General features: G+C 41.7%; 1 long non-coding RNA gene across 1 annotated transcript in view; it reads right to left on the minus strand.

The window, feature by feature from the left end:
- Positions 1-343: 343 nt before the first annotated feature.
- LOC128075780 (uncharacterized) overlaps positions 344-27,585 on the minus strand; it is an 87,723-nt gene continuing 60,481 nt past the window's right edge. Inside the window, exons 2-3 of the long non-coding RNA XR_008204109.1 lie at positions 3,650-3,775; positions 344-1,810 (exon numbers count right to left, since the gene is read on the minus strand). This is a non-coding gene — a long non-coding RNA (uncharacterized LOC128075780). The remainder of the gene's footprint in view (positions 1,811-3,649; positions 3,776-27,585) is intronic.

Genomic DNA, 27,585 nt, shown 5'->3' on the forward strand with positions numbered 1-27,585 from the left:
TCTAGTGCACACCATCTGGACTCAGCAAAATGCTTTGTTGCATTAGAAAAACACTACCAGCCTTGCATCTCCAAGATGGGAAACTGAGTCTTAGCAGTTAGGGGTGGTCCTGCTGGTTGGGTAGCCCCAGGCATTCCTCAGGGCCTTGCATCTCTGGGGAAGTGCACACACACACACTCAACCCCTCCATGTCTGTGTTTGCATGGATTTGCTGTATGGTTGTCCCACACACTCTCCTTGCTAGCCCGTCATAACCATTACTAAAATATGCTTATCTCATATATGCAAATAGCAGGATATTTATAAGGTTCTTTGAAATTTCCATAATTGTGCTGTAAAAAAAATCTCTTTGCTTATCTCACAAAGTGTTGTAGCCACAATGTTACTTTTATTGAAATCCAAAAATCACTCAGCAAAATAAGGATAGTTAAAAACCAACAGATTTTTATATTTTTAAAATGGAAAGAAAAGAAAGAGCAAAACGGATTTTATTATTTTAAATTAGAAAGTTTAATGCTCACCAAAAAGGATATAAGCTGTAAATGTGTTTTAGCAGTTCCCAGAGAAAAAGGAAGAGGCTTTAATAATAACACTGTGTGCTCCTATATCATTTTCATTAGAAAAATCTCAGAGCACTTTCTGCTTATTAAAGAATGCAATGCCTCAGAACACTCTTGGGATATACTATAGAAAAGTGAAGTAACAGATATAAATCCACATTATGCTCCATCCTGTGACTACCTGGAACTTCCTACATACAGCTCCCTGCTGTGTTCTGGGATGACAAGTCAACCTGGCTGTGGCTGCAGCAGTCTGCAGGCAGCAAATGCAGTGCAAGGGACTCATGTATGGGCACCTTGCTGGGCCAACACCTGGAAGGTATTTCATGGAATCATGGAATCCTTAAAGTTGGAATAGATCTCTAAGATCAAGTCCAACCATCAACCCATGCCCACCATGTCTTCTGACCGTGTTCCTCCATGCCACATCTGCCCTTTGCTTGAAATTTCTCAAGGTGATGAGAAGGAGCCTTGAGCACAAGTAGGCCAAGCAGTACACCGTGCTCATGTTGGCTCCTGTCACCTGATGTCTTGCCCTTGGGGACCATGTGAAGAGCTCTGTGGAGAGCCTGCTCTGGGGAGCCCTGGCCTCACACGTGTGGGTTGCTCAGCAGATATGAGAGCGTCCCCCATGCATCTTGGACATAGTCTGGAGAGGACAGGAAAAGAAAGATCTTATCCTAAATTTAGCTGGAGTCGTAAAATGTACACTGAAATAACAAAAGGAGGAAGAGAGGATGTAATGGTAGAGGATATTCCCGGGGCTGATGAAGAAAATAATGTTAAAAAATCTCTGGTGTTTAATTTCAGAAAATACAATAGGCTGAGTGAGTGCCCAGAAGAGGAACAGCGTGTTAACATATCTTAGATAAACAGGAGCCAAACTGTTAGCCTGACAGAAAAATGAGAAAACCCATCAATGCAATGGGGGAAAATAATAAATTAAAAAACAGATGGTTCGAAGATGTGATTGCATCTTCAGCTTCAGCGAGAGGAAAGAAGGGGAATACACACGTAACGCACGCAGGCCAGGAACACAAAAGCTGGAAAAATATGAACAGAAAAGCCAGACTCATCATAATGAAGTTAATTAATATTGCAGGACTTCAAGTTATTTTTGGTCTCCATGGTAGGGACCCCAGAATTCAAAGCCTCATTCTTCATTGATATGAGAAGTTTCCTATTTCATCCATGCTCAGAAAAGAGACTTCTTCCTTTATGAGAGTGAGTCAAGGCAGATGGGAATTATTCTGAGCTTGGAGAAAACAAAGAAGCACAAATTAATGGATTACTGGCAGAAAGGCAGTTAAAGCATTCTGCCAAGGCACATTTCAGCTCTACACTTCTTGTGCATACATATTTTTTTTTGTAATTCTGTTTAGATCAAAAGTACATGACCAAGCAAAGATACAAGTCTATACTATGGGAGTGGGCATTAAAACAAGCAATACAAAAACAAAGGAAACAAGTTTGAAATGACTAGTAAGGTGATTTACAATCAGTACGTGAAAAACAGAACAACTCCAGTTCATCCCAGAAGTTCTGTGTGGGTATATGTGCATCCGTACTCCATCATACATGCACACATCTATACATTACTGTTCCATATGCATGCATTCTGTATAGTGCTGTCAGTTGCATGGGGTCCTTACAGCCCCAGGGACCTCAGCCAGGATCCTTGTTCTATCAGAATGAGAAGTTTTGCTTTTGGGTTCAAAAGTGGCAGGGTTTCACTAGATTCTTTTGCAGCATGAGAGCCTAGAACCTGGAGCTTCCTCCTTCCGTGACTCTGTGAGAAATCTGCAAATGGCTTAACTATGCAAATTAATTATGCACAAATGATACAAGATATGATAGCAATATTTATTTCGGTCATAATTGGGCAAGATGATGGAGGCAGAAGCCTAAGCTGTACTTGTGTTTGTATGCTTTGACTCTTTTGTAACTCATAAGACCTCAATTTTATATCCCTGGGGAACAGAACCTCACTGTGCTTGGGGATTAGAAACATGAGACGAGGAGGTTCAGTTGTTATGTGACTTTCAACTGCTTCCTTATCTTCCTGACGCTTTTTTTCCCCTTGTGTAAAATTAGAATAATGACATTTCTTCATATGACAGCAGCTTAATGCATTTATGCCTAAAATACTTAGGTGAAAGGTGCTATAGATTTCAGAGATTATTGTTTATTATCATAACTGTTATTACTGCTGTTTCTGAGAGTTTCACTCTCACATATATAAGGGCAAAATATTATGAGCATTTTGCCTTATTTTGAATTTAACACCAATTTTATTTCAAATTAATTCCTTTGAATAGAATTATTCCTGAACTGCATCAACAGGGGACCAGCTGCTGACCCCAAGTGTTTAAGAACTACAGATAATCATGGATGAAAAGAGGCAAAAATACATTTTATCTAAGAAGTATCTACTGTTGTGATAGAGACTGAAATTAAAGTATAATCCAGAGAGAGAGAGAGAGAGAGAGAGAGAGGGAGAGAGTATTCTTTAATTAAAATCAGCTACCTCAAAAGATGGATATTCTCAGGAGTGAAATTTGCACTGTGCTGAAGGCTTCCCACTTAAACCCTTGATGATGCAGGGAAAAAGAATTCTCAAGGAGAAATATTGGCATTAGCTGATAGCCACTTGCCACTGCACAATACAGCAAAATTTGCAGAAAAAAAATATGTGGACAATAGAACGGAAACATGGACAAAATAGGAAGCTATCTGAAACACAAAGCCGTGATTATCCAGCAACAAATGAATAGTTTGGCAAAGAAAGAGACATAAGATAGGAACTCGGAGATAGAGAAAGAAAAATTAAACCCAAAGCAGTGGAGATCAATGAAAACAATCAGCACTTTCTGCCAGGAGATATGTTAAAAAGGCTGAAACCAAAGTTTCAGATAACGTGTTCAGAATGATCCATCGCCCCAACCAGCATCTCCATAGCAATTAATGTCCTAGGCAAAGACAGAGTATGACTGAAGCAGCGGAGGTTGCGTGGACCCCAGTGGCAGGCAGCAGGTGAAAGGCACAGCAGCCGTTTGGGTAGTTTGGGGCTCACAGTGTAATGGCCTCACCCTCGGAGATGGACTGCTTCTGGCAAGGCAGGAACCACAGCGCATGCCCTGAGGGAGTGCTTGTGAGGAGCGTTTCATAGCGAGTCCTCTCCTGTTCCCATTTTAGCTACCATCACAGATGGCTTCCTGCAATACAAAGAAGGCTTCTGGCAAGGCAGTTTGCTGCATAACGTTTGGATTGGATGTGATGGAAGTATAACCTTACAGAAACTCCCTTTCACCAGCATTTATTTCTTTGTGCTCAGCAGCTACTTTGCACTGACACTGCCTTCCTCACACTGTACTCACGAATCTCTCTTGCACGAATTTTACCTAATAGTTTTCTGCAAACAGGTGGTCTCTGTGCAAAGTGGTAATGCCACAGTGAAGAAAAAGATACCTTTCTTTTTTTTTTTTTTAATATTCTCTGGAAGAGTGATTCATTGCTGTGGTGGGATCAGAGCTCTTCAGCTACATCTGGGAGGAGAAGCAGAGCACCCTCCCTCTGCTGAGAGCACCCTATTGCTAGAAAGGATGCACACATCTCCACTGACTGTAAATTCACAGAATCACAGAATGACCAGGGTTGGAAGGGACCTCAAGGATCATGAATCTCCAACCCCACTGCCTCATGCAGGGCCACCAACCTCCACATTTAATGCTAAACCAGGCTGCCCAGGGCCCCATCCAACCTGGCCTTGAACACCTCCAAGGACGGGGCATCCACAACCTCTCTGGGCAGCCTGTTCCAGTATCTCACCACTCTGCATTTTTGCTGTATGTGATGCATTTATTTATTTTCAGAAACAGCTTAAATCTAAATTGTATAATATTGACCACACCATATCACAGCCAGGCAGGATGGGACATGTAGCAGGGGACTTCTTAATGTACCAGATTCAAAACCATGTATACATCTTGGCTGAGTCCCAGATCCCAAAGGGTCACTGTGGATTCAGAATGAGTTTCAGTTCAAGCAGAGCAGTTGGTTGGCCAGTCATGGGAGTACATTGTGCAGGTACTCCTTCTCCCAGACCTTTGAAGGTATTATAATATCCATAGTAATTCAAGTGTCAAAATATCTTAATCAAGCCTGATATTAGTTACTAGTGTTCTCCCGAAAAGAAAAAACAGTTTGAGGCAGTAAAAGAGCAAGGCCCTCTTGGCGATTTCTTACAGTGGAAATTGATGGATCAGTATACAAGCTGAGTTTCAAGTCTCAAAGTTACAGCTTCTCATAGCAGCTCTCATCACTCCTCATTCGCCCAGTTTGCACAGATGCCACAGTCCTGTGGAGCACCCTTGGGCACTCAAGATGGCTGTTCTGTGGGAGAAGACAAGTTCTGAAAGTCCAGCGATGGTGGAACATGCTGGCGAGCAGTATTCACATGTTAACAGATTTCCACTCAAACTGGCAAATAGGAATGTCTATGTTAGAAATGCTGTGTGAAAGCCAAGGCAACAAAAGTCAAAATGTGCATATGATAATATGTGGTACACACAGTATATGTCACAATGTTTACCATCACTTCAAAACATGCACCCACCCACAGTTCTTCACTAGCGGCATCCTGGAACTCCTCCAATTGGGATTAGCTATATGCAGCAAAAGTCAATTAAAATCAGCCATTATTGTACAGATCATGAGATCCATAGTGCAAGATACCATACTCATCCCAGATGCTCATTAGTAAAAGTGTGCTGCAAACAAGTCCAGGACAATTGCATGGGTTTTGTGTACTTTTCTGATTGCCTTATTTGCTCAGTTAGCATATAACATTTTCAAATGGGTTGGATTAAAATTTTTAGCAAATAGCAAACTCCCCAGAAACACATTCTGTTGCAATTTGGAACTGTTGTAAATGTAGGTCAGAGTCAGTAAGTAGGTTTCCATTTAGCAAATGGAAACAGAAAGGGAGAGACATGTTTGGGGAAAGGGGAATTGTGTCTACCCAGCTTGCTGGACAAAGACCTGTTAGCACCAGCTCACCTGTTAGTACCAACTTCTTTTACCAAGAGGCCAGCTGCCATACAAAACATGGTGACTCATCTCTGCATCATACTTGTCCTACATTTTTAGCTTCTCTTTAACCACCTGCTAAAAGCTTGGTGCGCTTGGTTGGGTTCCTTCCACATCTTGCAAAGCTCTTCCACGTTAAGAAAATGTAATTTGTCAAGGAGGTAAGCTGTGTAATCTCGCGTACAAGAGTCACACAGTCGTACAACTCCAACAGTTCTTCTGTTCGTGCCACACTTTTATTTAAAATAGTATTCACTGGCTCAGTTCAGAAAAACCTGCATGAATGTCCTTGAGCAGAGATCATTCTCCTGGGAGTGTGTAGGCTGCAGCTCCTGTAGGGAGAGCTGATCATGAACAAGTATCTCAGCTCCCAGGTAAGGGCTCACCACAATTACAGACCCACTGTGAACTGAGCCCTTGGAAGGGCACAAACAGATTTCTATTGAATAAAGCTTTGACATGAAACAGAAAGATTTCTCAAGCCGTGCATGGACATATACATTTCTAAGGCTGTTTTATAATATAAAAAATCTGTAAAAAGCACTATTTTATTTGTAATTAGCAGGAATAAATTGCTTGCTTCAGTGCTGTTACCAGGAGCAGTAGAAGCATACTCTTTGTTTTCTTACACTGCCTTTTCACGTTCAGTTGCAAGGTGAGATTAGTATCTGGAAACCTGATGCAATTTGTGCTGTTGTCACTTCACAGACTTCATCAAATCTACTCCAAGTAATGTATTATAACTATACTGATGATCAGAACTGAATTTGAGAGTGCACAAAGACTGGCATCAACCGCCACTGTGCTTCTGACCGGATCAGAACACTAACACAACAACTGCTGGCATCTGTTGTCAGAGGAGCTCCAGCACCGTTTTGCAGACAGATGTGGACGGTAAAAATTAACACATTGCTCGTTTTGTATACATACCAGACTTCTGAAGGTTTTGAGAACTCATCTCTCAATCTCTGTTGTATTTGTTCCCATTTGATTGTTTCAGCAGTACCCCTTTAAAAAAAAGCTTCCCTACTTTAAAGCCAAGTGCAGTCCTCCCCATTGTGATGGATTCCTTCTTTTTCCTTCCTAATTGGAGCCATTTCATCAGATCGAATTTTGACAAAGATAGTAATTGTCATCCAATTTTAAGGCAATGACAAGATCAATATGAATTCTCCAATGACAAGTATTATTACTGGCCAAGCACAAAGAAACAAAGAAAATGAAAAATCCATGTTCTGGGGATCAAAACAGTTTGAGGCACATGCTTGCCTTTATCCACGTGTGCGTGAATCCTGTTGACAACAATAGACATTGTGCATGTGGATGGATGGGTTAGAACAGATGGCCTTTGCCAGTGAAATAGCAAACGAAAGGCAGCACCCAGTGCTTTAGTGCATCACAGTTTCGATAATGTGGGAGTCAATTAACTTACCAAATAGGCTTGTGGGGAAAATTACCCACAGCCCCATCTCAGAGGATTCTGCTTCTCCTTAACATTTTGTTCTCCTTCTGTTTCCTGAGCACCAGGAATAAATACTCAAGAAAATCTGAGTTCTTTAAGGTAAATATATTCAATCTACTTATTTTTATGTAGGCAGAATTGCTTGATTATTTTTATAACGCTGTTTAAGTGAGATGATCTGATTAGTTAATGGCCCAGAAAGTTCAGATAGCATTCAACTGAGGATCTAAAATGTGTTGCAGCATCTTTAGACATTTCCCCCACAATAGTGGGGTAGATCCTCCATTTGTGTGTGACTATTGCCAGATACTGTCATTAAACATCAGTTGGTTTACCCTGGAACAAGAAATTTCTCCAAGGCGTTTGACCCTCAGCGCTCAGCTCTTGTTCCACATTTTCTGCTCAGTGTGCATTCAAGTTACCTCTATACACACATTCATTTTGCCAGGAAACCAGACCTTCTGCTTTCCCACCCCCAGAATGCTCAAAGGAAATAGACACTTTCTTTTCTTTTGCAGTATTTATATTCAAAATACAATTTAACTGGGGAAAGGGATTTTGGCAAAATAATACATGATTGTAGTACTAATTGGCAGCTGCAATGATAACAACCATGACAAGTTTTAGCTCTGTCCACTTCAATCCAGCCAAGTCATTAAAGGTTTCTAAGCAGAGGATTGTGTTATGAAGCCTCTTACACACTGGTAGCTACATCAGCATCCCTGGGTTGCTAAACACATTTTTACCACCCAAATTCAGGTTTAGAGGGATTTTGATCCATGGAGGAAGGTCTCAGCCAAGCACTGAAAAGATGCTCGTTAGCCTCCAAAATATAAATAAAATATTTACAAAGAGAATAATTGACTTTTGATGTTTACTTCAGGCTATGGTTAAGCAGGCAGTGTCTGTGCTGAGCAATGCAGTGACCACCTGCCACAAATGCTGTGATATTTGACAGATCCCTTTCTGCCAAGAACTATAATTCCTATTTAAATCTAAATAGAGGAGCCATGAATGCAGATTTCCCATCACAAAGACGCTGATGTTAATCCCCGGTACAGAAAAATAAGAAAAGCCAGAACGTTTTATTGGATTTTATATGGAAGATAATTAAACAGTATTTCTTCTTTACTTGTTATACAGCATCCCATCAACTTTCCTGAAATTTGTTTATAAAGGAAACCAGAAAGTTTCATTACATTTATATGTAAAAGAAAATTAGCATTTTGTATGTTTGGGCTCACATTAGAATAACAAAAAGGCAGGTAAACAAAAATGGCCAAAAAATGAGACCAATAAATGGGAAAAAAAAAAAAAAAAGAGAAAAGTAAGGCAGGCACAATGCTGTTCTCTATGTACAGCTTTATATTCCAAGCATGCTAACAGAATGAATGTTTATGTGCATACATACATATCATATATATTCCAATACCGAGCAGTTCTGAAAAGCTAAGCTCCCAGACGTTAGGAAATGCAGGAATTGCATGTGCTTGCACACCCCTCATTTGGCCTTTTTGCTTGTGTACACGGACGGGTGCTATTTTTTTCACACACGCATCGCACAAAATGGTGCAGTGTAGGCAGAAAATTGGCTGGCAGCATGATGTAATCTCTGCGAGCTGCTTTGCAGAAGCCTGCTTCTTTCTGCCCACAAGCCAGTTTGGTATTTTGGATGTACCCAAGGAAGTTCTCTTAGCATGTTTCCCAGCAGGTGGGTGCTGCCAATCTGAGTCTGCTAGCGACTGTGTCTAAGTGTGCATTTAGAGCGCGTATTAATAGGGGGAAGGGGGGTGGGGGGAGCTGTATCCAAGGTTGCATCCTCGGCATTTAAAAATGTTTCAGTTCAGGCTGTGCTGCCATTTACTGCATTATGTGATGTGTGTGGATTTTCCAAACAAAAGATGTTTATGAGGAGAGTATATTTTAAGATCCCTTTCATGACTGCACAGACCCCTCTCCAAGCAGATGGCCTGACAGTTGCAAGAAAACTATTCAGAAGCCAAAAGTGGCATTTATAATTCCTTTTAAAAGGCAGTTTGTTCCCCAGACACATGTACAGGGTAAGGAGGTATAACTTCATCTGCGGCAGCACCTTAACCTGCTTCCTGTGTACCTACTCTGTGTACTTGCTCTGCAGCACAAGCTGAGGGCTCCAGGCACATCCTCCATCAGCGCAGCTCAGCAGTGCCGTGCTGCATGTCCCAGCCACGTTCTCTGAGCTGCATTCAGCAGTGGTTGATGGAAAGAGGACCGTAAAATTCAGACTCCACTCACTGCTCTCTCAGAGCAGTACTGGAGGTCCAACAGTTCGTCTTTTCTACTCAAAATCATCTGTATCCACAGAGAAGATGTTTACTTTGCATCTACAAGTGCATAGAAACAAGTAGGATTAGTGAAGAACTTTCCAAGGACATGGATAAATTTAATTTCATTCTCATTCACAGCCTTGACTGTTACCTAGCTGTAATTGAAGTTCATTGGGGAAAATAGCCAGCTGAGAACAAAATACCTAACCCTGAGCCACTTGACCATTATTACATTTATGTTTTCTGGAAGGAATCTATTGGCAGTGACTTCATACAGATGCATTTACTGACTTCTTTAATTGCCTTCTACTGCTCCTCCTGCTCAAAGGAAGAGAGTGCTCCCTTATCATACACATGATAAATAAATAATGTCGTTCCTCTGGAGAGAAAAATACCATCCCTAACTAATCTAAGCACAAGGACAGGGACTCACCATCCTTAGAGTTTGATGGGATTGTTTGTTTTTGCTTTTCCTTAGCCCAGGTAACTGAGGCTTATTGTTTGTAGCATCGAAGACATTCAGAAATATTTCTGAAACATTTGCCTATTATCCTTCAGCAATGAGTTGCAGAGTTGGTTATACACTGCACGAACTGTTTGCAGAATTTTTCATTCACCTTTCAGTGCATATTTGTTCTTAGGAGAAAACAGAATAAATAGCCCCTTCTCTCTGCTTCTGTTATATCATCTTTTACTCCTGTGCTTTGCAAACTAAACAATGCTAGTCTTTTTAATCACCTTTTAAATGGAAGCTTCTTTCCTCATGTGTTTAATCATTTTTGCTGCACTTTTTTTGCAGCGGAGGTACCTGTATATGAGCATATTCACCTCCGGAGCAATCAATAAGTCTACAAAAAACAGGTTTTAAGGCTTAGCAGAGTTTTGAGCTTTGTTCCCAAAACGATTCCTGTTCATTTCATTTTAAATTCACTTTAAGAAACGGAGTCCACCAGTGCAGGTACTGAGGTGTGTGTACAGATGTGAAGTGAACAAGCAAAGAACAGGACAAGGAGGGCAGGGCTCCTGCAGTGGCACTCAGCAGTGTGTCCTCAGGCCAGTCCTTAATGGGGTGCAGAAGGGAAAGCAGAGTCTGGGCTGGTCAAGGTAGATGTAGGTTAGACAAGGACCAATCAATACTGTTTTGGCTTGGATTCTCATCATCTACTCTTAGCCTTCTGAAATTGCTTATCTAGTTCAAAGTTTTTCCTTAATATTCTCCTGCGGTCAAGAGGGGAGGTGGTTCATCCCACCATAAAACAGGGGTCTGTAGTAGGAGGGATGTCCTGAAAGCAGACTGTAGATTGAAAGTAGATTCTACCATGGCAGAAGATTGCTTAGTGATAATCAAGGCGATTACCTTTAAGGGTAGCAGTGCTGCATAACTTAAAAAAATCAGAAGTACTTCCTCACACATCCCATTTCTTGGGCCAGATAGGTCTTTGGTATTGATTGATCTTGGTATGAAAACCAAAGAGCTTTGGGGCTCTGGAAGCTCTTGCAGACTCAAGCTTCCTTTCAGCGGTGGCTGCAAAGACTAAGTATGGCCACTGCAAACACACACCCATTGCAAAGCAAGCTACAGCAGTTATAACATTTATAATGGTGATATTTGGTTATTAAATAATATATGCAATATTCAAAAAGGGGCTTGGGATTGAGGAGAGGGAGGGCTGTTTCTTCCCCTCGCCTAAGTATAGCTCATCTCTCTAAAGCTCTGTAAAAAAAGGCACCAGACTTTCCTTTCAGTCTTAAAATTGATTCAAATATATCTTGCCCTTGGAAAGTTCTTTGTTAATCTGTTTGTATTTTTTAAATGCTATGCAAACATTTTCATTGTGGATTAATGTACTGTTTCAAAGCAATCAAGGTTAAGATTTTAAGATTGTCGCTAATTCAGAGTAAGAGACTTCTGCTCCTACTCCAGTCCTTTTGGAAACCATTTCATTCAGTGCCCTTTCTGAAGCTTTGCACTACAGCTCCAAATGAATACTATAAAAGGCCATACTAAAGAGGATTGTATATAGTTGACCAAAGTTCATACCAGAGACTAGTTTTAGATAATGTCTTACATTGAAAATGTGATTCCTCAATTATACCTCCTATTGCCAAAATGAAATTACTTTGAATGCTTGGTCTAGTGGGCTTATTTCTTAGAATACAATAGTAAGTGGTCAAATTCCTCCTCACAGTAAAGCATATCTGATTTAAAAAAATGAAGTGTATCGAGAGAGAAATGTGAAAAGCAAAGTCAGTCACAGCAGCCCTCTGATCAGCAAAAGCACAGTGTGCACAAAGCCTCTACCCATGTGAGTAGCTCCAGTAATTTCAGGACATTCTGAATGCTTCCAGCAGGAACGTCTGAACCACCTCGTGTTCTGCCAGCTGATTCAGGGCACTGCAAATAGGGGTCAATGGGCCAAAGTGAGTATGCAGAAGCTCTTAAACACATTCACACTGTTCACAGATATTAATCAAAGTGATTTGCAAATACAACTCCTTAGAAAAATGTAGCTTCTTTGAGATCACAGTCATAAAAAATAATGATACAATTAGGGGTCCAATGATACATTTGGAGTGACTGCAGCAATTTATATTTATTACATTTTTAAGTGTTTTCTTGTCCGCTTTCCCAAGTCATAACATACATCTGATTTATTTGGCGAATAGGAGTGATTTATGGTCCTTCCCTGTTTCTTTTTCTATCTCACGATCTGTGCAGATGGTTTAGTTGTGGCTTCACGGTGCATGGGATGTGGCCGTGTGCCTCTTCTGAGGTCCACCCTTGTTGCACAGCTCCAGCTGGCAGTGCTGGCAGGTTGTCCTCGGCATTTATTGAGCTGAGAGCCTGCTGCTGCCGAAAACACACGCAACCTCAAGGCTACCTACTGTGGTGTTTCTAAACAGTCTGCTCTTCTAATTCCAGGATTACAGCGCTTAAAGGCACATAAGAATGATGAACATGTGGAAAGGATCTTATGTCCTTACATCCACAGGGAATTTTGTGCCTCTGTCCTGTTGGCATTAGTCATGTAAACCTCTTGTTCGTCTACCTTGGGAAGAGTGATTTGCTCAGCTTTTGGTGTTTTTAGCTGTTTTTGATGTGCTAGCTGAACTCAGTGATTGCTTATGTGTACGAGAATTAATTATAAATTTTGACTGCATAAAGCAGTCTTGTGGACTCAAGCTTCATTAGTAATCTGATCAGTCAGCCACTGCAATGCTAACTGACATCATTGGCGCTGCAGATATCATAGCCAGAAGGCAGTGGACATTTGTGTGGAACACAGGAGGCAGAGTCTCACCAGCTCCTTGCACTGAATTCGTAATATCTCCCTCGTACCAGGGTAGCATGTGATGAGAGGACAAGGCTAGGCATTGTGTGCCCTGCTGAAACCTTGGTATATGACAAAAATAAGTGGCTTTACTACACTGGGAAAAGCAAACTACTTGGACTGCAGTGGTGTATTGCTGGGCATAGACATGCACCTTGAGACTCCTGTTTCCTCACTTTCTTCATAGCCATAGTAAAATGCTCCAAGAGCTACTGCTGAAAAGTATAACACAAGAGCGAAGTGATTATTTTCTTCTTTTAAACACTCTCTTCCTTACTTTATGTGTAAAATAATTAAAATTATGCTTAGGAATACACAAAGCATTTTGAAACCTTGACCCACCACCTGCAGGAATCTCATTGTTTGCTGGAAAAGAATCTTTTTTTTTTTTTTAAACGAAAAACAAAAACAAAAAAAAACCACTAAGGAGTACAAAGAAACATTTATTTGCTGTCTGCATTAGTAAGAAAGATTAGACAGGCTGTAATCTTGGTCACTCTGACTTCTGCAATTATGGAAATTACAAAGATTGATGTTAGTTGCAATTTATCTTATTGCACAAATTTGCACAGGATGAATCTTCTCTTTTGAAATACATATTTTGCTAAAGCTAGCTCAGATATGAAGAGATTTCTATTTCTTTCTTTCCCCCATCAGATTGATAATAGACTGTGTAAGAAAGTGCTGAAGAACACAAAAAGAAAAAGTTGGAGCGATTTGAATTGTCATGGCAATATCCTAGATTTTTCAAGAAGTTTGGTTCTGTTTAGCTAGTCACTTTAATTTTCCTTCACTAACTTGTCTCCATTCTCTACCATAATGATAATTCTTTACATGACTGTCAGCCCTTTGCATTGTGACAGCTTAAATTAATGTTTTGATATTTCTCCCTTTGTAAGAATACAACAAAGAAGACAACTGCCAAGGATAGGACAGAAACTGTATGAATGTAAAACAGACATTGTGCACCAATAAAGCCAGAAGGAATAATTTTCATTTTATTGCCTTGTTAATAAGCTTTTGCAACAACTAATCCTGAGGACGGGGTTCTATAGGCTAGCACAGCCCTTCTGCTTCATCTGGATTGCAGTAAATTTCTTACTGCAGACCTTGGACTCTTCTGGGAATACTTCAGCCCATTTAGGTCAGGAGGTTTAATACCCAAAGCAGGCTGATTCAGCCTCTACTGCTACACCAACCATACATGTAAGCTTTGGTGGATTAGCTTGTTTTACAATCATAATCACAACAGCACTCGTTCGCAGCTAAAATCTTTTGCAAACTAATGTATGTTCATCTCATTCTTATATACCACTGCTCCAAAAGTTAAGAGGATCAATACTATGAATTCCAAAAAGAAGATGCAGGAGGAGTTGGAAGGATTTGTTTTTGCACTTATAAAAGGAATGGTGGTAAGGAATTGCCCTAAGATGTTGTTGAGGTTTACACCAGTTCTCATCAAAAGTTCAAGGCCTTCAGCAGCATCATTCCTGTTCTTAACTTATGCTTCAAATACCCCGACCCCATCTGATATTGCCTAAAATGGAACTTGACTTCAATGAGGATGGCGTTTTTTCAGTATTCTTTAAAAAATCCTTTTAAAAATATCTGAGATATTCAGATGCAGTTTAATGTTTTATTACAGCTGAGGATTTCATTCTCTCATTTTTATCATTTTCTAGCTTTTCCTCTCGCACATTCCTTCAGGACCTGGCCTCACCTGAGACATATGGAATTTAAATGAAAGTAGAGCAAAAAAAAAATCAATTAATCCATTCTTTGTGGCAGAAGCCACCAGATGATGCTGTTACACTTACAGCTTCTTAGCATGTGAGCAAGATTTCAGTTTTTGAAGGAATGCTGCGTTATTATGATTTTAGTTTTACAGCAATCCTCTGAGAGATGCTAGTAGCAGAGCGTGTTTTTTACTTTGTCCTCTGTACTGGGATGTGGTTCTTGGGACAATATAAAGGAGGCTCTAAAGAAAGTGCAGTTTGGATCACAAACCATGCTTTTGACCTGTGCATCCCCCTCTCTCAAAGAGTGCTGGTCCCAAAGAGCTTCAAACAATAGATCAGAGATGTGCAACATACTATTTGTCTTAATGGACTACGAGTGCTGAAAGCTGGAGGTGAAAAATTTAATATCGGATTTGTCAAATATTTCATTGCTGATAGGATCATTTTAGCAGAAATGACCAGTGACAGTGCTTATCCATCAAATTGAAGGTTTCATATAAAAAATAAATAATACAGGAGCACTGGGCATTTCTTGGATGATTCATTTATGGATTTTAATTAAAAATCTTGATTGTTTAAATGCAAATGAAGCAAACGCAGAAATGCCAGTGCATTGCATTGGCATGCTTAGAATCACAGCAGCAGCTGAGGATTGGTTCAATCAGGTATAACAATAATAGGGCCCTGAGTGAAATATGAGGAACCTCTGCTTCCTCTGGTTCTACCAGCAGGAACAACCCCCACAGCAGCTATCTGAAGAAAATGAGAGCTCGTGCCTGAGCCAAAGTGCTACTGGACAGTGATCTGTTAAAGTAGAAAGTTCTGCTGAAGGGCATGTGTCAATGTTAAAACATCTCCAGATCTGAGCAAGGCAACATTAAACTCTTCAGCATTTGCTAAGAGGAAAGAAGTGGCATACACATACCTGAGTTATATTTGCCCTTGAATTTCTAGGCTTGACTGCCATTTTATGCAAAATATGTTCTATTTACTTTTTATAGATTATATAAGAAAGAATGAGCTGGCACGTACAGAAATCAGGCAAGCATGTTACAGAACTAATGCACCCCAGGTTTGCTAAGACACTTAAGCAATCAAATCATGGTCACAGCTGAGTCAGACTCTATAGATCAATGAGATTGAATGGCCAAAATTAATACACCAGGAAATTAAATCAAAAGAATGAGGTTGAGACTAAAGCTGGTTCTTTCGTACTGGACTATGGGGAATCTATGTGGAAGCTGTTTTCCTTTCAGGCCAATTTTGAAACCAATTTTCAGCTCAGAGATACACACCTGGCCAACAAGCATGCAAGTACTGTAAGGGTGTTTGTGTCCATCAGGTGCCAGTCATTCCCAGGTGACACCCTCTAAAGCAAAGACCGATCCTGACCCGTTTAATTTAGGGAAGTCTAATGGTACAACAATCATTGTGATGTCAGCAGCTCTACTTCATTATCCCTTTCCTTAAATCTCACTACTGGAAAAGGTTATTAGCTTGCTGTTCTGATTTTCCTCTTCTAAAAGAGTAAAGCCTTCCATAGAAGTGACACAGATGACAGCCAAATCAAGCAATAACAGCTTTGGGGAAAAAAAAATAATAAATCCTGAAGAATCTCCCTAATTATGAGCAAAATATGCAGAGTTTGGTGTTTGCTTTTAGGGACCTGCATGTAGTGCTGTTTCTCCATTTTAGAGTGCAAATATGCAATTGCGTGTTTGAGATAAGGCGGTATCACCCTGGTATAATGAAAAGCAAATGAAAGAGTTCAAAATGCTTTATTTGGGGGGATCCTTTAGTTGTGGTGTTGAAAGCAGCTGTAGTGTTTCAGGTTGCTTGCAACTTACAGCTCCTGTTGAAGGTCTCTGAGGCAGTAGCACAACTGTTAACAAATCTCTTACCTCTTTCCCCATTAATTGAACAGTCACGAGAGGGAAAAGCCTTACATCCAGAAGCTGTCCGTGCTGGCAGGAAATGAGTGCTGTTTCCCATCAAGGTCTTCAGTTCTTTACAGGTCCTGCTCATGGTGATTAAGACCAGCTCTTCATGTGGATGCTGCTGGAAGAGCCTGGGTCTTGTGGCCACCAGGATGAGCACTCATCATCATGCATTATCTGCTTGTCTAATTGTGGGCTGCTTGTCAAAAAGAGAGATAAGGAGGGCAGGTTTTAATTACTTAGGTTTGCTTTCTTCCTTTCTTTCCTCCTTCGGCAGTAGGGGAGCCCTGAACAAGGCACGTGGAGCCTCTCCTCCCCTCTCTGCATGCTTCATCAGCAGGAATTAATTACCAGCTCTCCAGGTCACACCAGCCATCTGCCCCATCAGCACTGGCCAAGCCATAATGGAAGAGCATGTATGAACTTCGGGATTTTAACTGGAGCTGGAAGAGGGAGGAAAAAAAGGAATTTTTTTGCTGGTTGGCTTGAGTATGACCATGAGTTTGTAGAGCCTGAAGGCTGATTGCTGACCATGCATGCTGCAGATCAGTGCAGAGAGTGCCAACGGCTGCAACTTATGTGATGACTGTCATCCAGCACAAGGAGCGAGCTGCTGAGCCAGGCCTTCTGTTTGGCAAAGCCCGACAACGCCACTGAATTAAAGACATAATTGGGGTTTTGGCAAAATTGCAACACAGCTGCCCAAGGTCATCTCCAGTGAAAGTAGCCGAGGAGGTTTACACAGAAGATGTTAATTGGATTTTCGTTTTCTCTTTAGAAAGGTTCAGAGCTATCGGATCTCACCACACTACATGCTGCATGAGTATGTCCAATGATATTGAGAGCTGTGTTCAATCTTAACGGCTTTCCATCTCCGTAACAACGGTATTAGCATTAATATTGTGCCCAGGGCTCTGAGTGTGGGTACTAATGGAGCTCAATCAGCTCTAAAAGAACAAAGGATCTCTTTTATATCGCACCCTGTGACAGTCAGAGGATTGGATTAGCAACATGTCAATCCTTTGTTTTGCGGCTTTTTTTGATGCTTTCTGAAAGACGTTGGATAGTACGTAGAATTGTTTTATCTGAAAAATTAATACAGAACAATAAGTGAAAGCTATGTGCTATTCCCTCCTGACCTGATTATTGTAGATTATTTAACTAAGTAGCCAGCATACTCTCTAATTTAAGTAAGTGCTGAATTCCTACAACACAAAACGCTATCTTTTCTCATAAGCCCAAGAAAGAGCAAGCTCAATTGCCAATTATGCTTCTTCCATGAAATCTCTTCTATCCCCTTCAGGATAGGTTTGGGTAAAAATATAATTGCAGCGGATAAGGAAGCTTAAGAAAAGACGTAAGTGAAAAAATGTTATGTGTTGGCATCTGATTGATCCATTTGAAAGGAAGAGAAGGAGAATTTGATGAGATGGTAAGGAGCTCATAGTTTGTTTCGAAGGAACCCAGCATTTTTAACCTGTACAGGGTGCTGAGCTATAATTAAGAGAGGCAAGTCAGTGAAAAATCTATTTAAACTCCTGACAGCTTCTCCAGATTAGCATTTTTGACATCTACATTCACTCTGGCAAATCACTAATGTGATTTTTTTCAAATTTATATTTTTATTAGCTTCCTGCATATAATAACAAAGTGAAAATGATGTTACAGTCTGGACAGGTCTTTAACTCAAAAGCTCAGTACTTGCAGTGTGCTTAATTAGCTGCCTGATTATTGTTTTATTCTAAAGGAAATTTTGTAAATGTGCTTTCATCTATAAAGCATATTTAAAATGAAAGCAATTGTTTGATTCTGTTAGTTGGGGAGAACTATAGCAAGCCCTGGATTACAAAGCGCCACAATTAATTGATGTCAAGATACTCATCTCTGCCTTTTCTTTTTTTTTTTTTCGGAGATGGCTGAATCACTGAATAACAAAACAAATATTTGGGTGAACTTTGAGTTACATAAATCTTTCCCTTTAATAATTATTATGCAAGGGAAGAATAAGGCTTAGGCCTTGTATCTTGGGTAGAGGTACAGTAGTCTGAAGCACGTCCACAGTCTTCCTCACGCAGTGAAGAACTTGCAGAGACATTTAAGTCAGATGCTCTGTGAATGCGTTGGTTTAATTTGATAGCAAAGAAATACCATCATCAACTAGAATGCTTTCAGATTACTGTTTGTGTTGCATAATTCAACATTTGCCAAGGTTCAGGAAAGAAACGCACTAAATAGAAATTATTACTTTGATAATGCTGCTACATTTCTTCTTATTATTTTTAATATGGCTTTTTAATTTGGGTAATGAGTATATATCACTAATCATTTTGAAAGCCTATTACCAACACCAACCAATCCGTCAACTTGAGTTAATAATTTGCTTTATTATAAAAATTGGAACTGGACACAGCTGTAGAGGACTGAAGGAAAGAAAAATTATGGCTCCTTAGCAGATAACCTATTTTCCTCTGCTCATGCAGTGCCCCTTGTTCTGCTGGGACCTGTTTCCCCTCTGCTGGAATTCCATCGGTAGCCATTAAGCTCCTGCTTGAGACACTTTCCACTGCAGGGCATTTGGAAATTAAACGTTCAAGGAATTAGACAAAGACGGTCGCCTCCCATACTTAATTTTCCTGTGTATTATTAGTAGCTGCCTCTGCACTGCTAATGCCCTTCTCCCACTGTGTAGGCATGAGCTGGCAAGGTCATTTATTTTTGAACGTGTTTACTGGAAAAATGCAGTTGCATCTGAATGATTGTTTTGGGAAAAATAAAAATCTTTGGATGACTCATAAGTGAAGAAAAAAAGGTCGTTGGAGAAGATTTCAGTAAGAGAAGAAATTGATAAAGAATATGGAAATGCATTCTAATTAGAATGAAAAGTTTGAAGACTGCACCCTGTAGTGAAATTAGTGTCTGCAGCAGACAATGCTCCTCATTAACAAACCGGGACCTCATTTTTATTACACTTAAACCAAGATTCTTCACTGTGTCCTACCACTTAAAAATATGCATCAGTGACCACGATGCTCGCGACTGTGGTTGTTCTTAACCCTCTCTAGTCTTGAGCAGATACTCAACTTGGAAAGAAGCATGAGTTGGAGGAGAGATGCCAGAGAGATGTGGAGCATATTGTACTGAACTTGAATCTTCCTTTTAATGGTGGAAGAATAATAAGGACCGTGCCTACTGAATCATGCCTAAACTGCAGCATTTATTTATTTTTAGTACAGTTTCATCTAGTGACAATGCAGTCATTATAGCCTTTTGTTGTTAAGGTGTGTGTATTTTTCTATTTGAAAACCCTAGCATAAAAATGCATGAACAGTAAAGCTTTTAAAGCCAGACTTTTCAGACAGTCATGATTCCAGTTCCCTACAAGTTCTGGTATCTTCTCATGACTTTGGGTCACTGCATGGGAAGGAGAGTAAACAAAGCAAAAAAACAAAAAAACAAACAAAAAACAAACAAACAAAAAACCCTGAAATGAGTAAACTTTGAGTAATAGAAGTGAGAAGTTTTTTGTTTTTTTGTTTTTTTTTTTAATAACATCTTTGAAATTAGTTCTTGTCTGTATTAGAGACGACTCATGGTCCCTTTCTTTGCTGCAGCTTCTACACCTCATATTGCCCTTCTTGCCCTTCCCTCCCTTGCTGCTACCAGCCCAGGGGAGGAGTCCACCTCAAAAAGGCCAACATAGCCCTGGAAGTGGAGAGCTGCTCAATGCAGGCAGCCCAGGTGAATGCAAAACTAAGCACAGTCCAAACCTGACACGTTCCAGGTCAATAAAATACTTTTTCAGGCTTCCCAGGGGAAAATCTCACCAAAAATCAACTACTTGCAGATGGAGTTGAAAGAAAAATAAATACGGATTTCCACTTTGCAATGGAAAAGGATTTTCCTGCAATATGTTGAGCAGCACATCATCGCTGCGTGCAGCCCATGGGAAGCAGAACCGCGGCTGCAGCAGGTGAAGCACAGATGAAGCTGCATTGGTCACTGCTGGGCCATGGCCATAGAGCCTTTGGGCAGGGGCTGTCCTGCAGGCAGGTTCCCCCTCCACCTGTGTTTTCATCAGCAGCAGCCTGCAGTGAGCGCCAGGTGTCTCTGGCAGAGAGAAAACCTGACTTGCATAGCAAGAGAAGCGATTTCTATTTACTCCTTCAGCCCTTACGAAAGCAAAGGGGGGGGTGGGGGTGTAGATAAAGGTAATAAACAACTCCAAGCTCTGGTAGCATCTGAAACGATTGTGCTGTTTATGGTTTCTTTTGGCTACAAGTAACTCTGTGTCTGTTCAATAGCCAGTGGTGCCTTCCTACTGATAGGACTGAATCCCAGCACGGAGCCATCGCCACAGGCAGCAGGATGACAAACAGGAGGCACAACAGGTACAAGGCAGAAATCCGTCTTAAATTCACTCGACTTGTCTGCTGTTTTATGGGCCTTGTTGTCACCGCTCGCACACTTGTATTCCACTGGTGTCGGTACAGCAACTCCACTGAAGTCCTCCTGTGTAAGAGCACTTCAGGCCCTCCAGACACAGAAGAGAAAGGCTTTTCATGCCATGGCAAAGCCTGACTTTGCACACGCACAACCCCCAGCCTCGTGGCTTGTGGCTTTATTCTTGCTGCACTGCACCATTGAGCTTTGGGGTGGATGTTTTTAACTGGGTGGTTATTTTTGCTTTGTACCTGATCTGTACTGGCTGCTGGGTGCAGGCTGCAGCAGTGATGTGTGGAGATGCCCCGTGCCATACGGATGGAGCTAGAGAGCTGCAGCTAATTGCAGTCCAAAATCATAACTTTAGACAACTCTAATGTTTGCAGCTGGAAAGACTTAAAAGCTATTTGCTTCTAATCTCCCTCTGACAATCAATGAATTGAACAGTAAATGTTATTAGACTAATTTACTGTTCATCAAGAGTAAGAAATGAATAGAATAATTTACTATTCATACATCCAAGTGTGTGACGTGCGTACAGATCAGTTTGAAAGAAAAAGCAACATTAGGGTTCCAGTTCTCCTCCCATACCTTTTTTTATTCTAATTTATTTCCATTCTCATCTGTGAAGCTGCTCTGGCTTTGCCTCAGTGGCAGAATGACCACGTCTGTTTGGGAGCACATCTGTGTTGGAGCATAGAACGATGTGCAACCCACTGTTTCCTTGGGATTTCCTTGGGAGGAAGCAGTCAGAAACCCCCACAGTGCCCACCAACCATATCCATCACTGCCACAGCTCCACAGTTCTTGAACACCTCCAGGTGATTCCACCACCTCTCTAGGCAGCCTGTGCCAACACCTCACCTCTCCTACAAGGAAGAAATTTATCTTAATAGCAAACCTGGTGCATCTTGAGCATCTCATGTTCTGCTGGGGTAAACCCAGTGGAGCACACGAGGAGGCAATTGGATAAATTGCCCTTTCTGGACCAAAACTGGGGTAGTGTTAGACATTTAGAAATGCTAAAGTACTGCATTTCCTACAGAATCAGGCTAAATTCATATGTGGAAAAAATAGAGTAGTGTTATCTTTAATCGAATGATCTCTGAATGCATATTCTAGATTTTAAGGTGAGAATACTAGTCCTTTTCTGGATGCCACAGACCCGAACACAAAGTAGATGGAAAACCATATAACATGTTTGCAACTGAGGTTGTCAGTGGAATTCATGTTGCCCACTGTGTGGATTCTGTTGTTCTCAGTGATGGTCTGGAGAGTCAAAAACCTGGAATTCCTGGCTCTAGTAATTCCTGGCAGCACCAGTGGCTTCATCCACAACCCAGCACAACACCAGTATCCCATCTACTACTACTGTTTGTCTACACTCTTTTTCTTTTTGATTGCACCAAAAAGAATCAGTTTTTCAGTTCAGAGGAAATAGCTGGTTAGTGCACATGGACAACTTCTCACTTCAGTTGTATGGGCTTTCCAGCACCTCAAGAGATCCCACAGTTTTTGTTTTGATAAACAAGATGCTATCCACCATCTGCCATCTCCCATTGCCTCTGTCAGGAAGAACAGTGGAGAATTCTTCCAACTGGAAGAGTCTCAGCTGTCTCTGCACTTCAACACTATCCTTTCACGTAAACTCAAAGGTCTGTCCACAAGCTCTGAAATGTTAGCATGGAAGAACAAACAAGAAAAAAAAAAAAAAAAAAAAACAACCAGAGATCTGACCTTAAAGATTTAGGATTGATTTTGCTTTTAAAACTAGGAAAAATAAATGCCAGCAACAAAGCAGAAAATAGAATTTTAATTTTTTTATGTGTTAGAAGCTGCATCTTTTTTCCCAGGGCCCGGCAAGCTTGCTTTTTCTTTCTCACACAACAGCACCAGGCAGAGATCCCACCAGCCAAAAGCATCTTCAAATCTCCTAAGCAATCCTCTTTTCAGAGCATCCCCTTTCATGCACGTGAGATATAAGGAGAGCTCAGGAAGATCCTCCGATGAAAGCCTTCTTCCCAAATTGTCGCCTTTGAAGAAGAGCCCCAGTCCCAGTGAAGCTCCACTGGAATTTGCCCTTTCCTGTGATTCACAATGGGGATGTGATGCAGTTTCTGAGCCACGCTCCCTCTGGAACATGCCACACAGAGTCTGGGCTCGAGTGGGGCCAAGCATCTTGCAGAACTGTCCACATGGCTGACCCTCATGTCAATAATTTGCAGTGAACCAGGTGGGATTATGTGCAGTACGCTTGTAGCTGGTGGCAGCACAGCCAGTAGGAGAGCACCGTTACTGCTTCATTAGCATTAGCAAGAAATGGTGCCGAAGGCTGGATGCAATCATGTAAATAGCTCATGGAGGGGGAGGGACATGAGGATTATGACTACCTGGTGCTGCGGAGGGGAGAAAAGATGCTCATGCCCACAGGGGAGAGCATTGGTTGCCAGCAGGGATATGGGGTCAGTGCAGCTCCTGCCCTGTATGGCAGAATGTTGGACTGCAGGGCTGGCTGAGCTGCAGCCAGCTCACATTGCTGTGTGAGGCAATGTTTAAAAAATAGAATCAACACATCAAACGATGTGTCATGTTAGTTTTCCATGTCAAGGAAAATAGCCTGAGGCCCTTCTTCCCACATTTGCCGCTACAACAGCCAGACAACCTGGCCCCAAAATTCATTCTGGTCTTTAATCAGGAAAAATCACTGTGATCTCTGAGGTTGGGCTTCACAGTTTTGGAAAGAGATGATATGGTTCACCAGAAGGAAGGCTCTTGCCCACTGTTCTTGAGGTCTGTGGTCACTGTGAGAGTCGCGCTCATCATGCACCACCTGCTGTAAAAGTGGAAATGCTCTCATTTGCCCCAGTCATCTCTGTGCAGTAAACATCCAGTGTAGCAGCTTCAGAGCCATTACTCATGCTATGTTTCCCTCTGTATACACAAAAGCAGATGCTATCCAGCACCCAGATGACCCCAAGTTCTGCTTTCATCCTGCATTAGTTTTGTTTTATTTTTTTCTCCATACTCTTCATGCTGAGGTTTAGCTTTCCCCAGGATTTTGTTGCCCCAAGAACAAAGAAGCTGACCCTCCAGAAACCGTGCACAGTGAGGCTGTGCAGGATGCTCGTTCACTCTTATTCTTGTTCTTTGTTCCCTAATTTAGAGCACAAATACAATTTCCAAGTTCCGGAGCAAGATTGCCCCTCCACGCATGTCATCCTTCCCTTTGCACCTCAGGTAGCCATTGAACAGATTTCCTTTGATTCGGACCACAGTGATAGATTGGTTTTGCCTTTAGGAGAGGGCAGCAGCACAGAGGTGCCAACTCAAGGTGAAGGACTATCACAGGGCTCTCAGCACTCTGAGCCATTCGGGGCTCTTGCAAGGTCACACCTTGCAGGAAAGATAAACCCAGATATGATCTTGGGTTTAAAACCCAAACCCTAAACAGGCTTTGAGGCCAATGCACAATTTCTCTAGCAGGCAATATGGTTTTCTTGTATATATAATAAACCTCAGTCATCAGGATCGCCGTGAGCTGCCACAATGCATACTCTCCCGTGGTGCAGCCCTGGTCGCTCTCACTGATGTGTGCTATTTCTGAACTAAAGCATAAGGTTTATCATCCCTGCTGTTCTACCCTGCAAGCAGGAGTAAAAAAGGTCGACTACTGTGTTCAGGCAGCATCAAATTACTGTAAAACAAGTGAGATACTGTGGCGATATATGGTGAATCTCGGCATCTTCACTTCTTTCAGGCTTGCATTATAAATGGGTCACAAACTGTTGCTTTCATAATAGAAAGACGAGCCATCAGCTCACTCATCCCTTCCAAATTAATATTCAGTGAGGATTTGCAAATGAAACTGTTTCATACCTGGGCATGCCGTGGAGCACCTGGAGTGCTTTGTCTGAGCAATGTAATAGGGAGTTCGGTGTCATAAAGCAATTTACAGGCTGTCCTAGGGCTTCTTCTGATAAAAACGATGACAGACTGTACAACTAGGTAGAAGATAAGTGTTACAATGAAGTCTGGGCTGGACATAGGAGAGGAATTAGGCACTTTTAATCAGGTTTTTTGTCTCCCAAACCCGAAGATCTCCTACATGTCACCCAAACCTGGCCACAAAGAGTCACCGAGGTCAGGCTGCTGTTCTTCCACTGCTCACACCATGTTCCAAGTTCAGCCAGGTGTTGCTGCCTCTATCAGCACTGGCCAATATCAGCATCAATATCTGCCCTTCTGTCAGTGGAGACACACACCTTTATCTCCTCAAGCTGAAGGAGAGCCACTCAATAGATCAGCATCTACAGACTGCAATGCTCTTCTCATCCGTCGAAATGTATGTACCTACTTGTGTCAGAGGCCACAGATACAGCACTCAGCTGCAGCTGATTGCGGTGGTGCTGGGAGAAGCTGTTGGAGCAGCCCCATGAGTGTCCCCAGCCCTGACCTGTGCGCATCGCAGCTGATGGAGATGCCTCGAGCAGGAGCTCACGTCTGGCAGAGCCCAGTGGCAAATTGGAAGAGCTCTTCCCAGTGTGAGAAACAAGCTAATTTCTTACTAATTATTTGCCAAACAGCATGTAATTAAATAGCGCAGAACTGTCGACAATGCATCTTTGGGTCTTTAGGCCATATTTTTTCTGTTCGTGGCACGCTCCTCCAGCGCTTCAAGGCTACTGCATGCTGCAGAGCAGCGGAGGAGCAGAGTGATAATTGAACAATTAACAAGTGATGTCATAAAACATTGTACTTAAAATAAAATGCGTAATTAAAATAACTGAAGCACAAAAAAAGATGCAACGGCATACAGAAAAAGCACACACACTAAAAAAAAAATCCTTGAGAATAAGTAAGTCCCATGTAGGAACTAAAATATGCCATTTAAAGGGAAAAAAATAGCACCAGAGTGGTTAAGCAAAGACATGGAATAAACTAGCAAGCAACGATGATTTGCCAAAAACTATAATAATATTGCAAAAGAAGTATTCTCTGTAGCTAACAAGTTTGGGCCATAAAACAATCCTTCGGTGGTTCCCTATGTCATTATTTGCTACCAAGATGCTGTGCTGATGGGCTCCTCGGGATCCAGCGTTAGATCAGTAAGCAGGAAAGCAGAGGTCCCCCCAGATTTCCTGCCTGGAGAGCTGTTAGGATCTGTGCTAGTTCTTTAAAGAGCAGAGCTGCGTACAGTGCTGCACTCAAAATGACCCCGTTAGGAATATAATCTGCTACAAATGAGATGTTTGGAGGGAAAAAAAAAAAAAACACAACACAGGAAAGCCAAAAGAAAAGAGGAGAAAAAAAAACAATGCCTGCTTGACTTCATCTCATCCTAACAAACGTGGTCTGTGAAGAGCCCGTACCCTGCTTTTGGGAAGGCCAGAAAGGGATTTAAGCAGCACCACCTCCCCAAGGCTGGGCTCAGGCTGCTGCCCAGCAGGTGCCTGGCTGCAGCGCCTGTGCGCCTGTTCATTCGCAGCATGCACAGCCCTTTACTCCTGTTTCTCTGCTTTCCTTCAGCATGTTATTTCTTAAACTCTAGACACTAGCAGAGATTTTAAAGCATGAGGCAGACATGCTTTCCAAGAATAATTGCTCTCTGGCTGCTGCACAGGAGCTCTGCTCATGCATTTCTGGGAGATACTTGCAGTCTGCTAACTGCTCTGGAAGCCTCCTCAGCCTTTGCTGCCTGCAAATGGCATTATTAGTCGCTAATAGCCTCAGCTCACCATGTTGTCTCTTGGTTAGTTAGCAGCTATTCTGCAAGTCAGAGGCAGGGAAAGAAGCACATATGTTTAAGCAGGAGCCAACTTCTGATCTGTTAAAAAAAAACCTGGAAGGTTTCCTTAGAGCAATCCCACCATTAGGGAAGCTATGAGTAAGGAATGTTTCAGCACAGGGTGGGACGTCCACACCACCTCCCACTGAGCAGCTGCTGCTCTGGGGCTGGTTCCTGAAGGGAGGGACACAGAGGATGCTCTGCTGCTTACAGCTGGCACTAGCCATGGAGCAGGAGGAGAACTGGTTCCATTGCAGAATGAGGTGGGAAACACAGTGTGGTGCTAGGACCCAAAAATCTGTGGCATAGCATTTCCAGACCTAAAGGGCTGCCCTACTCAGAGCACTTAAATGACAAACATACCTACATCTCATTAAAAGTCAAGGGGTCTTAATAACAAGATCTTTGCTGCTGTGTTGTTCTTTTTTAAAGGTTAGGGATTGGGTTTGTTTTGTTTTGTTTCATTAAGGTTACTTGCTCACCTGCTCATTCCTTTCTGGATATTGTAGGATTCTATTATTTACTGTTCAAGCAATTCCAAGAACTGCTCTACTGACATTTCATGGTATTTAGTATTGACCAAACACTACATGATAAATCTTTATAATACTCCAGAGAGATCATCAAGGGAGTAGTTACAAATATATATATTGCAGCATGTTGTGTTCTGGGTTAAATGAAATATAAAATCGCATCCCCAGCCTGGGTACTAATGTCTCCATCATTATTCCATCACACTCCAGCTGTATGGCGGTTGCCATTAAGACATCACCATTTGTCTACTGCTGCTGATCGTATCTGATGGATCTTCCCTTCAGTATGTGGGGAAGGAAACAGGAACTGTGGTAACATTTGTGTCTTCTCCCATCCACTGCCTGAATGAGGAACAGCTGTATGGACAGAAGGATGGACAACCATCGCAGGCAGAGGCTGCAC

This window comes from Tympanuchus pallidicinctus, unplaced genomic scaffold, assembly GCF_026119805.1.
Source record: "Tympanuchus pallidicinctus isolate F22 unplaced genomic scaffold, pur_lepc_1.0 scaffold13, whole genome shotgun sequence".
NCBI lineage: Eukaryota > Metazoa > Chordata > Aves > Galliformes > Phasianidae > Tympanuchus > Tympanuchus pallidicinctus.